This window comes from Nerophis lumbriciformis, linkage group LG22, assembly GCF_033978685.3.
Source record: "Nerophis lumbriciformis linkage group LG22, RoL_Nlum_v2.1, whole genome shotgun sequence".
Lineage (NCBI taxonomy): Eukaryota > Metazoa > Chordata > Actinopteri > Syngnathiformes > Syngnathidae > Nerophis > Nerophis lumbriciformis.
Window position 1 is genome coordinate 36,215,796 of NC_084569.2, and position 16,582 is coordinate 36,232,377.

Here is a 16,582-nt window from a genome sequence, read left to right on the forward strand (position 1 = left end):
TGGAATTGGGCGGTGCCTCACGCCAACCTATAATAATAATAATAATAATAGATTTTATTTGTAAAAATCACGTTACATTGAGTAAAACAAGCTCAAAGTGCTACAATGTATTTAAAAATAAAAAGATAATAAAATGAATAAAAATAAAAACTTGAACAGCCAAATAGCTAAAACTAGTATGCATACATCTAAAAAAAAAGGCTTTTAAAAAAAGAAGGGTTTTTAAGCCTTTTTTTTTTAAAATCATCCACAGTCAGGTGGTCAGGGAGAGCGTTCCACAGAGTGGGAATGGCGGAGCAGAAAGCCCGGTCTCCAATTGTTCGTAGCTTTGTCCTCGGAGGTTAGCCTGTCCGGAGCAGAGGTGTCGTGTGGAGGATTTGGGGGTGAGTAGTTCTTTGAGGTAGAGGGGGGCATTTCCAAGGAGGCACTGGTGGGTAAGTAGGGAGACTTTGACTTCAATCCTGAGTGGAACAGGAAGCCAATGAAGGGATTTGAGAGTTGGTGTGATACGGTCATATTTCCACACTCTCATCAGGATCCTAGCAGCACTATTCTGGATGTATTGCAGCTTCTGGATGTTCTTGCCGGGGATCCCGACAAGAAGTGCGTTGCAGTGGTCTAGCCTGGAGGAGACAAAGGCGTGGACGAGCCTCTCGGCATCAGAGAGAGTGAGTGAGGGGCGGAGTTTAGCAATGTTCCTGAGGTGGTAGAAGGAGGTCTTGCACAGTTGTTTTATTTGAGCCTCAAAGGTCAAGGGAGGGTACATTCTAACATCCAGATTAGTGAGTGAGGATGAGAGGTGAATGTCGTGGCCGGAGAAGGTGATGCTGGTGATGGTGTATGACTGAGTCTGATGTGGGGTGCCGACTAGAATGCTTCACATAGGTACAGTTCTACAGGCTGTGGATATTTTAGTAACACACAAAAGTGGCCGTTCGAGCTTTGCCAACATTTGATTTCAACAATCTACGCAAGGACGCAAAATTCACTTTCTCACTAATTCATTTGATGCTATATATTCATATTTGTGAGGCCGTCTATTAATTCCTCTTGGCAATCATTTTGCCACCTATTGCTGTCACAATGTGTTCTTGTGACTCCAGCACAGCTCGGCCAATTGGTATAACAGCTGCGGCAGCCGGTGATTGCGACGCATAATTAGCACCGGAAACGGTGGAGGACTAACCCGATTTTGTCACATACGACTGCAGCTTGGTCCGCATTGCCGGCAGTAAGTCGGACACGTTTCCAGTGAGGGCTGAACTCCGTCAAGGCTGCCCTTTGTCACCGATTCTGTTCATAACTTTTATGGACATAATTTCTAGGCGCAGTCAAGGTGTTGAGGGGATCCGGTTTGGTGGCTGCAGGATTAGGTCTCTGCTTTTTGCAGATGATGTGGTCCTGATGGCTTCATCTGGCCAGGATCTTCAGCTCTCACTGGATCGGTTCACCGAGTGTGAAGCGACTGGGATGAGAATCAGCACCTCCAAGTCCGAGTCCATGGTTCTCGCCAGGAAAAGGGTGGAGTGCCATCTCCGGGTTGCGGAGGAGACCCTGCCCCAAGTGGAGGAGTTCAAGTACCTCGGAGTCTTGTTCACGAGTGAGGGAAGAGTGGATCGTGAGATCGACAGGCGGATCGGTGTGGCGTCTTCAGTAATGTGGACTCTGTATCGATCCGTTGTGGTGAAGAAGGAGCTGAGCCGGAAGGCAAAGCTCTCAATTTACCGGTCGATCTACGTTCCCATCCTCACCTATGGTCATGAGGTTTGGGTTATGACCGAAAGGACAAGATCACGGGTACAAGCGGCCGAAATGAGTTTCCTCCGCCGGGTGGCGGGTCTCTCCCTTAGAGATAGGGTGAGAGGCTCTGTCATCCGGGGGGAGCTCAAAGTAAAGCCGCTGCTCCTCCACATCGAGAGGAGCCAGATGAGGTGGTTCGGGCATCTGGTTAGGATGCCACCCGAACGCCTCCGTAGGGAGGTGTTTAGGGCACGTACGACCGGTAGGAGGCCACGGGGAAGACCCAGGACACGTTGGGAAGCCTATGTCTCCCGGCTGGCCTGGGAACGCCTCGGGATCCCCCGGGAAGAGCTGGACAAAGTGGCTGGGGAGAGAGAAGTCTGGGCTTCCCTGCTTAGGCTGCTGCCCCCGCGACCCGACCTCGGATAAGCGGAAGAAGATGGATGGATAGATGGACTGCTACCGCAAGCAGCTACCCTGGGTCGTAATAATAAATTGAATAATTAAACAACAGTCAAAGTCTTTCGTATACTTTTTGATAAGCTGGTGTGTTGAAATGTAAAAGATTTCAAACCAAATTTTACATCCTTTTCACACACAACTTTAATCTGGCTGTGAGCAGGCTACTGTATGAACACATTTTGTTGTAAATTACACAATTTATATTTATCTTGGGGATAATCAGATTCACCCACACGTGCTCCCACGTTTAACGTATCATTGTAGCAGTGGCGTGCAGTGAGGTTCATGTCTGGTGAGGCACTGACTTCATCACAGTCAGATTTACAAACATATGAACCCTAAAGAGTATCTTATTCACCATTTGATTGGCAGCAGTTAACGGGTTATGTTTAAAAGCTCATACCAGCATTCTTCCCTGCTTGGCACTCAGCATCAAGGGTTGGAATTGGGGGTTAAATCACCAACAATTATTCCCGGGCGCCCACTGCTCCCCTCACCTCCAGGGGGTGAGCAAGGGGATGGGTCAAATGCAGAGGACAAATTTCACCACACCTAGTGTGTGTGTGACAATCATTGGTACTTTAACTTAACTTTAACTTTACACATACAAACTTTAGCACACAAAAAAGCACATTTAATAAAAAAAGAAAAACGTTATTATGGTCTTACCTTTACTTATAAATGAAGTCCATGCGCAGCTCCTTTTGAACAAAAGCATCGATAACTTGTTTATAGAAGTCTTCCTTATCTTTCTTCAGTTTTAAAAGTCTCTCTGTCTCGATGGAGATCTTCCTTTAATTATTACCTCCTGCTTCGATTGAAAGTCCAGTTTAGAAAACTGTTTTATTTTAGATATGTAATCCTCCATGTTAAAAGTCCAGGCAAGAGGAAAAAATAAACAATCGCTGCTAGCTTTTGCTGCTTGTTGTCACTTCTTCTGCAGCCGAGTAGTCACATGAATGATCTCTGGGATCACTAGCGCCCTCTACCACCAGGAGGCGGGATTACTGCGAGCCTCACACAGTGCGTCTTCGCAGCCGTTTTATGATTGCTCAGCACAATAATTACGTTACACACATACAGTTGTTGACAAAATACACTGTACATTATATACCTCAGCTAACTAAACTATGGAAATGTATAATATAGTTCACATAGCAATACGGTCTCACTGCACAGCAGGCCAGCAGTTAGCCGAGTCATTGCGCAATCCATGGTGAGGCACTGAGTGACGTGCCTCAACTGGCTGCTGTTCACCGCACCGTCTCTTCTCAGTATTTGAACGGCAAATGTGAAAATTCAGCGATTTTGAAATAAAATAATCTAAAACTGGTGAAGTTAAATGGAAAATAACTTTATAGTATAATCACTGGATACATTTAACAATTTAATCAATTTTTTTTCTTTTTACATTTTTTTTCTTTCCATGATGGCAGGTGAGGCCCCTGACTGCACGTCACTGCATTGCAGCGACTATCTTTTCAAACGGGGCGAGTACTACTATGGTCCCCTCGCCTGTTTTGGCCACATCCATCTTCTTCTTCACCTTGTTCCTGATGTAGTACCGTGTATTTCTTATTTGTTCCTGATTGCAGTTCTCTGAATCCACAACATTGACATGCCTCGCACACTTGATCCCGCATAACCCTCTTTCGTTCACTGAAAAACATGATGAGGAACACAGGACAAAAAGTACATATCGATGCGTCGTAGAAGCACCTCCTACCTCTTGTCGGTGAATTCCTGCATTTTCGCCGTGTTGCTCATCAGGCGCATTGCTAGTACTATTTTCTGAATTTGAGCTTACACCATTATTTTTTTTTTTTTAGAAAATCCACGCAACTCTCAATACATGAGGGCCCCTGGTGAGGATTTACCATGTGAGCAATTGGAACTCAATACATCAAGATTGTATACTCTAGCCTTTAAATAGACCCCCTTTTTAGACCAGTTGATCTGCCGTTTCTTTCCTTTTCTCCTCTGCCCCCCTCTCCCTTGTGGAGGGGGACACAGGTCCGGTGGCCATGGATGAAGTGCTGGCTGTCTAGAGTCGGGACCCGGGGTGGACCGCTCGCCTGTGCATCGGTTGGGGACATCTCCGCTCGGGATGGTCTCCTGCTGGGCCCACTATGGCCTGCACTCTCACTATTATGTTAGATCTACTATGGACTGCACTCTCACTATTATGTTAGATCCACTATGGACTGCACTCTCACTATTATGTTAGATCCACTATGGACTGGACTCTCACTATTATGTTAGATCCCCTATGGACTGGACTCTCACTATTATGTTAGATCCACTATGGACTGGACTTTCTCACTATTATGTTAGATCCACTATGGACTGGACTCTCACTATTATGTTAGATCCACTATGGACTGGACTCTCACTATTATGTAAGATCCACTATGGACTGGACTTTCTCAATATTATGTTAGATCCACTATGGACTGGACTCTCACTATTATGCTAGATCCACAATGGACTGGACTCTCACTATTATGTTAGATCCACTATGGACTGGACTCTCACTATTATGTTGGATCCACTATGGACTGGACTTTCACAATATTATACTAGACCCACTCGACGTCCATTGCATCCGGTCTCCACTACAGAGAGGGGTTACCCACATCTGCGGTCCTCTCCAAGGTTTCTCATAGTCATTCTCATCGACGTCCCACTGGGTTGTGAGTTTTTCCTTGCCCTTATGTGGGCTCTGTACCAAATATGTCGTTGTGGCTTGTGCAGCCCTTTGAGACACTTATGATTTAGGGCTATATAAATAAACATTGATTGATTGATTGATGATATACTCTTTACAGCAGGGATTCTCAAAATGTGGTAGGTGTAAAAGGAGTGGTACGCGGGCTCCATCAAGTGTTACGCCAGGAATTAAGTGCAGTGTTTAATTTCCCTATATTTAAACAAAGTGTTACTGTTCTAATTGTGTGTGATGTTACAGTGGCCAAAAATATGAAATATACTTGTTAAATAAAACCTCAGCCTTGATTTTAATGAATACTTAGGATCGCTATGTTACTACATTTTAATGTCGGTCATTTGGTTGTACTTGGAGAGGCAAGGTTTTTCTGAGGTGGTGCTTGGTGAAAAAACGTTTGTGAATCTATTGTGAACATGTATTAAGTTATAATTAAATGCAAATTATAATATTTCAATTTAATTAGAAGAAAACAAAACAATGATTATGACAAATGAGTTGGGTAAACTTCCTGATCTCCTGATACATTTGAGAAAAGAGGCCCTTCTCAGTTGGTGGTCAAGTAATGCTTCATGACCACCACCTTGTGGACATATTGCAGAAATGCCACAGAGTTGTTTGACCTTAAATTAAAAAAAACCAACTGAGTTTTGAAAATATGTGTATTCCAAATACAATCACTAAGCTGTGTACAGTGCTTGTGATTTTAATGACCAAGTATCAGGTCAACCTGATCTGAGGAATACGTTTGGATCATTTTAGTTGATTAAACCTGGGGGGAAAAAGTCAAGTAATAGAGCATTTATCAGTTATTTACAATGCGACATTGCGGGTATACACAGAATAGCAACAACAACAACAAACTCAGAGAATAAACTTTGAATAAAAGTTCTAGAAATGTTAAAAAGGTATGTTTTAACGAATACGGATGATTAAATTTTCACTTGAACCCACAAACATGGCTGAAATGTTTATTTTGCAAGAGCGTGCCCATTATTTATGATATATATATCGAACCAACAACAATAATACTAATACACTATAATCAAACATACTACTTTAGTTTCATTTAACTTTTGATGCAATTAACATTAATTGAAACTATTTCTTCAACAACAGAAATGACTTTGCATCTACCCTGCACAGTAGAGATGCGCGGATAGGCAATTATTTCATCCGCAACCGCATCAGAAAGTCGTCAACCATCCGCAATCCACCCGATCTAGCATTTGATCAGAACCGTATCCGCCCGCCATCCGCCCGCACCCGCCCGTTGTTATATATCTAATATAGACGATGCAAGGCATTAGTGAGGTTATAAAGCTTTTGCCTGTTAAAGAAAGGAGACTGATCCAATGCAGCACAGACATTCGCGTGCCACGCTGTCACGACCCAGACGCACACCAGTGCGCAATCATATGGGAGCCGCGCTGAGCGCACCTCCAAGCGCATCTCGCTGCCGGCGACGGCCGGGTATGGGCCCAACGCTCCAGCGCCATCCATTTTCAGGGCTAGTTGATTCGGCAGGTGGGTTGTTACACACTCCTTAGCGGGTTCCGACGTCCATGGCCACCGTCCTAGCTGCTGTCTATATCAACCAGGGTGAGCCCCACCCCTTTCGTGAGCGCACTGCGCGCGGAGTGACCCCTGTTATGCGCCCCCGGCAACAGGGGTGGCGGGCAGGTAAGCTGCGCGGGCGGAGCGCGCGGAGTGACCCCTGTTACGAGCCCTCGGCCACGGGGGTGGCGGGCAGGTAAGCTGCTTACCTGCTGCGCGTGACGCAGGCCGCGGCGAAGGCGGACGAGGCGGGGTGTCGGTGCGGTGGGCGCGGTGGTGACCCTGGACGTGCGTCGGGCCCTTCTCGCGGATCGCCTCAGCTACGGCTCCCGGTGGGGCCCTCTCGGGGGAAGGGGCCTCGGTCCCGGACCCCGGCGAGGCGTCGGGGGCCTTCTCCGCTCCGTAAAAGTGTCCATCTCTTTTTCTTTTTTTTCTTCTGTTGTGGCATATGCAGCAGGTGCCTGCTCGTTTTTCGTATGTGGGTAACAACATTTAACTATGTATATATATTTCCGAATTGGTTTAACTGCCACCCGCCTGAATCTATTTAAAATCTATTTTTTTTTATTTCAAACGCCCGACCCGACCCGACCCGACCCGCGGATAAAATCTAATTTTTTAAAATTTCATCCGCCCGATCCGCGGATAATCCGCGGACTCCGCGGTTGTGCCCGCAAACCGCGCATCTCTACTGCACAGTAAACCCTTTTATCACTGTTAATTGATAAAATATGTTTCCATGAAGTAAGAATTATTGATTAAAAATAAAACATATTCATAGCTAGAGCATAAAACACCTGTTTACGACCTTCTAAAGACATTCTGTGTCATGTCTGTGTAATCATGTTTTGTTTAGTTTAGTTATTGGACTCTTTAGTTTCTGGCTTTCTGTCAAGACTTGGACTATGGCGTGGTTTGTTCTCCTGTGGTGCAAATGAACATTTGGACCAGACATGGCGTGAAGGTGAAGACATTATTTATTTTACACTAACAAAGGAACAAAAAGCGCGCTCAAGGCGGAAGTACAAACTTGAATAACGAAACAAAAAGACTTGCACGTGGGCAAAAAAACTAAGTGTGGCATGAATAGAAACAACTTACTTGGACATGGCATGAAGTGCGCAGAGCGAAGTGCGACAGCACGCAGACGAAGCAGAGACAAGGCGAAATCACAAGGCCCCAGCACATTCCGTCACCTATTGTGCGTACTGGACCTGCTTTGCATGATATATGTGACCACTCCTTTTAGGAGCAGAGGTAAACAAAGTGTGAAGCAGAGAGTCAGGGGTATGATGTCGCCAGAACGACAAACTGAAAACAATTAATTTAAATACCGTATTTTCCGCACCATAAGGCGCCCTGGGTTATAAGCCGCGCCTTCAATGAACGGCATATTTCAAAACTTTGTCCACCTATAAGCCGCCCCGTGTGGTAAGCCGCATCTAACTGCGCTAAAGGAATGTCAAAAAAACAGTCAAATAGGTCAGTCAAACTTTAATAATATATTAAAACCAGCGTGATGTGGGCGCGCACGGAGTCGTATATCAACATGGACAGAGCTGCGTGAAAAAAGCCACCCGGCCTCTTCGCGTAAACTTAAACTTACCTTAACCACTCGCTCATCTTTTCTTCATCCATCCCTTCGAGTTAGCTTTTATGATGACGCCGGCTGGAAAGGTCTCTTTTGGCAAGGTCTTCCTTTTGAATATCACCATGGGTGGAAGTTTCTGTCCATTAGCATGGCAAGCTAGAACAACAGTGAAGGATGACTTCTCATTCCCTGTGGTGCGAATATTCACCGTACGTGCTCCCGTTGTATCCACAGTGCGGTTCACAGGAATATCAGTTGCTGTGAAATAGTAATCCGTGTGCGGATGGAGAGATTGCGTCTTTTCATGAACCGGATCCCTGACGCTTAGTAGGAGCCATTTTGTGGTCTTTACAGATGTAAACACACAAAGGAAATGAAACGTACCGGTACGGTAATATCCGCGCGCTTTTTCTTCTTCTACGCGGGCGGGTGGTTGCTTACAGTAGAAGAAGAAGCGCTTCCTGTTCTATGGGGGCGGGTGCTTACCTTGGCGGTTGCTTGCGTAGAAGAAGAAGCGCTTCCTGTTCTACCGGGAAAAAAGATGGCGGCTGTTTACCGTAGTTGCGAGATCGAAACTTTATGAAAATGAATCGTAATATTAATCCATATATAAAGCGCACCGGGTTAAAAGCCGCACTGTCAGCTTTTGAGTAAATTTGTGGTTTTTAGGTGCGGCTAATAGTGCGGAAAATACGGTACTAGTGACATGATTAGTGAAAACAGGTGCGTGACTCAAAACGTGAAACAGGTGCGTGACGTGACAGGTGAAAACTAATGGGTTGCTATGGTGACAAACAAGAGTGCACAATGAGTCCAAACGTGAAACAGGTGAAACTAATGGGTAACTATGGAAACAAGACAAGGGAGTGAAAAGCCAGAAACTAAAGAGTCCAATAACTAAACTAAACAAAACATGATTACACAGACATGACATTTTGAAAGCCCTCTAGACATGAAATAGCACCCACTTAGTCACCTTTACACACCTTGGATCCAATATAGCTGTTAGAATAATCATGTATATATATTATCACACTACTTTAGTATGCTTGAAGTCTGTTGCTATAGTTATTAGCTATTGTGCTCAAGCTGTATTTTTCCTATCTGTGCAAGGACAAAACTTCTTGTCTGAGGGGTGGCCTCAGCCGCAGATGTTATCTTTGTTTTAGCCCGCTAACAGCCAAGGACTTCAAGGACCTCAACGAAGATAAGACGACAGCACGCAGACGAAGCAGAGACAAGGCGAAATCACAGCACATTCCGTCACGTATTGTGCGTACTGGACCTGCTTTGCATGATATATGTGACCACTCCTTTTAGGGGCGGCCTTAGTGATGTTGAGTAGGGAACTCCTGAATAAATAGAGGGACTCGGTAGCTGTACCTTAGAGCGTAGGGCGAGACTGTGACTAAGTGTGCAGCGCCATGCGTTCTCCTCATGAGCTAAATTGAACTCTGCCTCTGCATGGTTCCTTGCTTCTTGACTGATTAATAGATGTCATCAGTGTTTGAACCTGACAATAGCTGAGCCAATCAGTGGCCACGATACTAAGGAGCGTGTTCTGATTGGTTTGGTCTCGTTTAGACGTAGACTTAGACAAACTTTATTGATCCACAAGGGAAATTGTTCCACACAGTAGCTCAGTTACAAAGGATGGAAAGTGTAATGATGGAATAGCAATATAAAATATAACATATATGTAATATTTAAATATTATATATACAGTATATAATATATACTGATATATTATATTATTATATTATATTTTTATATAATATATACAATTGGTTTAGCCACCAATACTACTGTGGTATTGATTATTTTAGTGCATTTAACCATTCCTAGACTTGAACCGGCTTATTTTGGGCTAAAAATACAAAGAATATGTTTAAAAAAAAAAAAAAAATCAGCAAAAGAGTGAAGCTGCAAATTTCAGATCAGATCAGATCAGATAGGTCTTTATTGTCATTGCACAAATACAACGAAACTTTGTTTTCAGCACAAACTCGTTCAAGATTAGACAAACAAACAGTGTACAAGGTTACAGAACAGGAACGCTGATGGGTCGCCACAAGGCGTCCTGTAAAAGATGGGAAAAAGGTAAAACGCTGGGGAAAAAAATTAGTAAAAAAATACAATCTAAACTGGGCTCCTAAAAGGGCCTAGTCTGGAGTGGGGAAAAACCTCCATGCCATGCACACATAAACATGTTACATTTAATCACGACAAACTCGCAACAGAGGTGCGGGGAGTTGGGACCCTGGAGGTCGACTGCTGCTATGAAGCGCTGCCAGCCGTCCATCACCCAGAGGGGAAACAAGCGGTGGTGAAGGAGTGGGGTGGGGGGGAGGGGTGTGTGCGTGTGTGCCCAATTGTCTTGGGTGTGATGATGTAATGTTTTTATAGACTGAGGCCGATCTGCAAAAGTTCGACTCCAGGTGTCGTTGAGGAGGGAGGGAGGTCAAAAGCGTCCATCATTGAGGTGTCCATCAGAACAGCCTGGTCCTGTTTTCACAGCGTCAAGGCCATTTGAGGGAGTCAAATCGTAGATTAGGATGTTTGTTTTCCGCGAGCAGACAAAACAATGACTTGTCTGTTAACAACAACAACTGGGATTCATATAGCGCTTTTCTAAGTACCCAAAGTCGCTTTACATGTAGAACCCATCATTCATTCACACCTGGTGGTGGTAAGCTACTTTCATAGCCACAGCTGCCCTGGGGTAGACTGACAGAAGCGTGGCTGCAATTTGCGCCTACGGCCCCTCCGACCACCACCTATCATTCATCATTCAATTCACCGGTGTGAGTGGCACCGGGGGCAGCGATTTTTGGATGGTAAGAGGCGGGGAGCGAACCTGCAACCCTCAGGTTTCTGGCACGGTTGCTCTACCCACTACGCCATGCCGCCCCTGTTCTATTCGTCCATGCTGGGTGCTCTCAAATTCAATTCAAGTTCCTTTTCAGCAAGCTTCTTCATGATGTGATCCATCTTGCGATTCAGTTCGGAAATCGCCACAGTCTGTGTTCCCACAGCCCTGCCCAAACCGACCATTGCGACGAACAGCCTTTGGGCTCCTTGAGTGGCTGCCATCGTCTTACGAATTTCACGATACACCAGAGCAATGCCCAGCCCAATCAGCAGGTGCCCCCGCAAACATAGTGTAATGAGGGACGACTGTATAAAAATGTATTTCTGATTCTGTTTAAAAATGGAACAGATTACATAGGGGGAACTTAAAGGAGCTCAGACCAAAGTCAACTTTTGTTTACAGAGTGCTGCAATATAATAGAAATTAAATTTTAATAATTGAAAAGACACATGCACAGTCTGACGTTTGACACCTGAATGAGAAGGCCTGGGAGAACGTGATGTGGCATAAACTTAAAATTGTTGTGTTCGGAGGCGGAGGAATTAAATTTGGGGGTTGTCGAACTCGACTGTGGAATTTTGGATGAGAACATCCTGGCCATTAAGATTCTGGAGTACCCGAGCAAGTCCCCAGACCTTCCGGATTTGTTTTTCTGGCATTCAGTCTCTCCCTATTTAAACAAACATAATAAAACAATTTGGACTGCTCATACGGGGGGTGCCGCTTACAGAATCCGCAGGGGATGAAACATTGTTATTTCCTCCAATGTGTTCAGTCATGCAGCACCTGCAGCATCTGTCCAAGTCGGGAAGATCATAAGACTCATCGTCCAATCAAGCCTGTCAGCTTTGATTGATGCACTGCATGCAGACACATGCACACCAGCTTCAGCGTTTGGGAGGCTTATTATGCCGTATTTGACTGGCGTACAGTCACAGTATTTAATGTAAGTGTAGATTTTTGATTGGCAGACCCTTTCAGCTGTCTTGCTATCGTGTATCTTGTGATTTATTCAGCTATTTCATTGATAGTGTGAGAGGTTTATATCCATGCTCGTTCACATTTGTTTATCCATGGACAGTGCATCCGGAATGTATTCACTTCCCCCACCTTTTGTTATGTTACAGCCTTATTCCAAAATGGAATACATTCGTTTTTCCCCCCTCAAAATTCTACAAACAATACCATGTAACAGTGACGTGCGGTGAGGTTCATGACTGGCTTCATCACAGTCAGATTTACAAACATATGAACCCTAAAGAGTATCTTATTCACCATTTGATTGGCAGCAGTTAACGGGTTATGTTTAAAAGCTCATACCAGCATTCGTCCCTGCTTGGCACTCAGCATCAAGGGTTGGAATTGGGGGTTAAATCACCAAAAATTATTCCCGGGCGCGGCGCCGCTGCTGCCCACTGCTCCCCTCACCTCCCAGGGGGTGATCAAGGGTATAGGTCAAATGCAGAGGACACATTTCACCACACCTAGTGTGTGTGTGACAATCATTGGTACTTTAACTTAACTTTAGCTTTACACATACAAACTGTAGCACACAAAAAAGCACGTTTAATAAAAAAAAAACGTTATTATGGTCTTACCTTTACTTATAGATGAAGTCCATGCGCAGCTCCTTTTGAACAAAAGCATCGATAACTTCTTTTTAGAAGTCTTCCTTATCTTTCTTCAGTTTTAAAAGTCTCTCTGTCTCGATGGAGATATTCCTTTAAGTATTACCTCCTCCATCCATCCATCTTCAACCGCTTATCCGGAATCGGGTCGTGGGGACAACAGCTCCAGCAGAGACCCCCAGACTTCCCTCTCCAGAGCAACATTAGCGACTTCCTCCTGGGGAATCCCGAAGCTTTCCCAGGCCAGAGAGGAGATGTAATCCCCCCATCTGGTCCTTGGCCTGCCGCGGGGTCTCCTCCCCAGTGGGACGTGCAACGAGGACCTCCCTAGGGAGACGCTCGTGAGGCATCCGCACGAGATGCCCGAACCACCTAAGCTGGCTCCTTTCCAAGCGAATGAGCAGCGGCTCTACTCCAAGTCTCTCGGGTGACTGAACTTCTCACCCTACCTCTAAGGGAGATGCCAGCCACCCTTCTGAGGAAACTCATTTTGGCCGCTTGTATCCGCGATCTTATTCTTTCGGTCATGACCCACACTTCATGACCATAAGTGAGAGTAGGAATGTAGATAGCTCGGTAGACCGAGAGCTTTGCCTTCTGGCTTAGCTCTCGTTTTGCCACAACAGTGCGGCAGAGAGACTGCAATACTGCCCCAGCTGCTCCGATTCTCCGGCTGATTTCCTTCTCCATCTTTCCCTCACTCGTCAACAAGACCCCGAGATACTTAAACTCCTCCACCTGGGACAGAGTCTCGTCCTCTACCTGGACTGTACAATCCATCGGTTTCCTGCTGAGAACCATGGCCTCAGATTTGGAGATGCTGATCCTCATTCCAGCCGCTGAACACTCGGCTGCGAACCGATCCAGTGAGAGCTGAAGGTCACGAACCGAAGGTGCCATCAGGACCACATCATCTGCAAACAGCAGTGACGCAACCTTTAGCCCCCCGAGACGTATACTCTCTCCGCCATGGCCACGACTCTGCCTAGAAATCCTGTCCATGAAAGTCACAAACAGGATAGGTGACAGAGCGCAGCCCTGGCCGAGACCAACCCCCATTGGAAACGGATCCGACTTACATTCAAGCACCCGGACACAACTCTCGCTTTGGTTGTACAGAGATTGGATGGTCCTCCCGGGGGACCCGGTCATACGCCTTCTCCAAATCCACAAAGCACATGTAGACTGGATAGGCATACTCCCAGGCCTTCTCCAGGATTCCCGCAAGAGTAAAGAGCTGGTCAGTTGTTCCACGACCAGGACGGAATCCACATTGCTCCTTTTGAATCTGAGGTTCGACTATCGGCCGGGCCCTCCTTTCCAGTACCTTGGCGTAAACTTTCCCAGGGAGGCTGAGTAGTGTGATACCCCTGTAATTAGCACACCCCCTCTGGTCCCCCTTTTTGAAAATTACCTCCTGCTTCGATTGAAAGTCCAGTTTAGAAAACTGTTTTATTTTAGATATGTAGTCCTCCATGTTAAAAGTTCAGGCGAGAGGTAAAAATAAACGATCACTGCTAACTGTTGCTGCTTGTTGTCACTTCTTCTGCAACCGAGTAGTCGCAAAAATGATCTCTGGGATCACTAGCGCCCTCTACCACCAGGAGGCGGGATTACTGCGAGCCTCACATAGTGCGTCTTTTGCAGCCGTTTTATGATCGCTCAGCACAATAATTACGTTACACACATAAAGTTGTTGACAAAATACACTGTACATTATATACCTCAGCTAACTAAACTATGGAAATGTATAATATAATTCATATAGCAATACGGTCTCACTGCACAGCAGACCAGCAGTTAGCCGAGTCATTGCGCAATCCATGGTGAGGCACAACTGGCTGCTGACTCACCGCAAGTCTTTTCTCAGTATTTGAACGGCAAATGTGAAAATTCAGCGATTTTGAAAAAAAAAAATCTAAAACTGGTGAAGTTAAATGGAAAACAACTTTATAGTATAATCACTGGATACATATAACAATTTAATTTTTTTTTTTCCTTTTTACATTTTTTTTCTTTCCATGATTTGTACACCTTTAACACAGATTTTTATACTAGATTCAGTTTTTTTGGTGGTACTCGAAACCTTTCTGGGTACCTGCGAAAGGGTGTTCAGCATGGTTAGAAAAATAGTGACAGAGAATAGAACAAGGATGGACAATTCAACCCTTAACTCAACAATGAGTAGATGAGTGTTATGTGTGTGTATATGTGTAAATAAATGAACACTGAAATTCAAGTATTTCTTTTATTTATATACATATATATATACATATATATATATATATATATATATATATATATATATATATATATATATATATATATATATATATATATGTATATATATATAATAAAATAAATATATATATATAGCTAGAATTCACTGAAAGTCAAGTATTTCTTATATATATATATATATGTATATGAAATACTTGACTTGGTGAATTCTAGCTGTAAATATACTCCTCCCCTCTTAGCCACGCCCCCAACCACGCCCCCGCCCCACCCCGACCACGCCCCCCCAGCACCCACCTCCCGAAATCGGAGGTCTCAAGGTTGGCAAGTATGCGAAGTGCTGATATCAACCAAACCTAACTCCCCTCCTCTCCACATCCCATACCCCAGATCGTAAATAATGTAAATAATTCAATGTATGTACTCTGACGATTAACTTGTGTGATGACTGTATTATGCTGATAGTATATATTTTTATACCATGAATTGATTTACGTGGACCCCGACTTAAACAAGTTGAAAAACTTATGTACGGAATATGTACTGTACTGTGCAATCTACTAATAAAAGTTTCAATCAATCAAACAAAAAAAAAGCAAATGCGACACCAAGCTTTGTAGCATCGTCCACCTCTACCAAAAACACACCAGGAACCAGTCTCTTAACCACCAATAAGTAAACATGCTTAGACAGGGATTTGAAGCATTTACTTTCTTTTATTTTGAAAATGCCACCGTGTAGTTTCCGCCCCGCGGCCACAGCATGTCGAGCTTTACTGTTATCACTCCGCTCGAAGAGAGCCTGGGATTGCGCGCGCATCTCACCGGGAACCTACAGCACACGCCACGCAGTGTCAGGACACGCACGGCCAGGTGAGTGGAACGATCTTTGTTTGCCCATAAAAGCTCTTTTAAAATTTTTTTTTTAAGCCATCATTCATCTTCTCTCACCGTCATATCGTAGAACTCTGAGGGGCGCGTTTCCCTGCCTGTTCTAGCTGAGGGTCTTGCGTGATTTATTGGACTTTGCAAAGAATTCCAGGTGTGGGAGTAAATGTCACCGAGGTTGTTTTTGAGTGGATGCTTTGTTTCAACTTTGGCTTCATCTTTTTTTTTTTTTTTTTAAACCTGTACCTTAAGGCATTTTTTGCTTTCAAAGCACGGAGGTCCACACAGCCTTGTGGAATTATTCTACATATGCATGCTGTGACGTCATTGTTTTCCCAGCTGGGGAAAGTTTCTATTTTTTTAAAATGTATTTTAATACTTCCGAATTTTCTCAAGTTTGGAAGTCAATGAAATCTTTATTTTTCAGGGTATTGAAAATAGCTGCGGTCTGTTAAAAAAAAAATGTTCTGATGCACGATTGCAGACTTATACTGACATATATTGTTCATATATAAGGGATGATAAACTAGTGTTTTTCAACCTTTTTCCAGCTAAGGCATTGGAGAAATCCCGAGGCACACCACTAGCGGAAAACATACAAAAATGAAACTCAGCGGCCGATATTGACAGTAAAAAGTCGTTCTCGCAATTGTTGGATATAAATTCAAACCACAACCAAGCATGCATTACTATAGCTCTTGTCTCAAAGTAGGTGTACTGTCACTTCACCCCGTGACTTATTTTGATTTTTTTGGGGTGTTTTCCTGTGTGTAGTAGGGGTGTAACGGTACACAAAAATTTCGGTTCGGTACATACCTCGGTTTAGAGGTCACGGTTCGGTTCATTTTCGGTACAGTAAAAAAACAACAAAATATAAATTTT

The 16,582-nt window shown here is 44.3% G+C and overlaps 1 protein-coding gene across 1 annotated transcript in view; it reads left to right on the forward strand.

Annotated features, from left to right (window-relative positions):
* Nucleotides 1-15,619: 15,619 nt before the first annotated feature.
* The window catches only part of rbfox1 (RNA binding fox-1 homolog 1), a 733,656-nt gene continuing 732,693 nt past the window's right edge, over nt 15,620-16,582 (forward strand). Inside the window, exon 1 of the mRNA XM_061973817.1 lies at nt 15,620-15,685. The gene's annotated coding sequence lies outside the window, so the exon portion shown is untranslated. The remainder of the gene's footprint in view (nt 15,686-16,582) is intronic.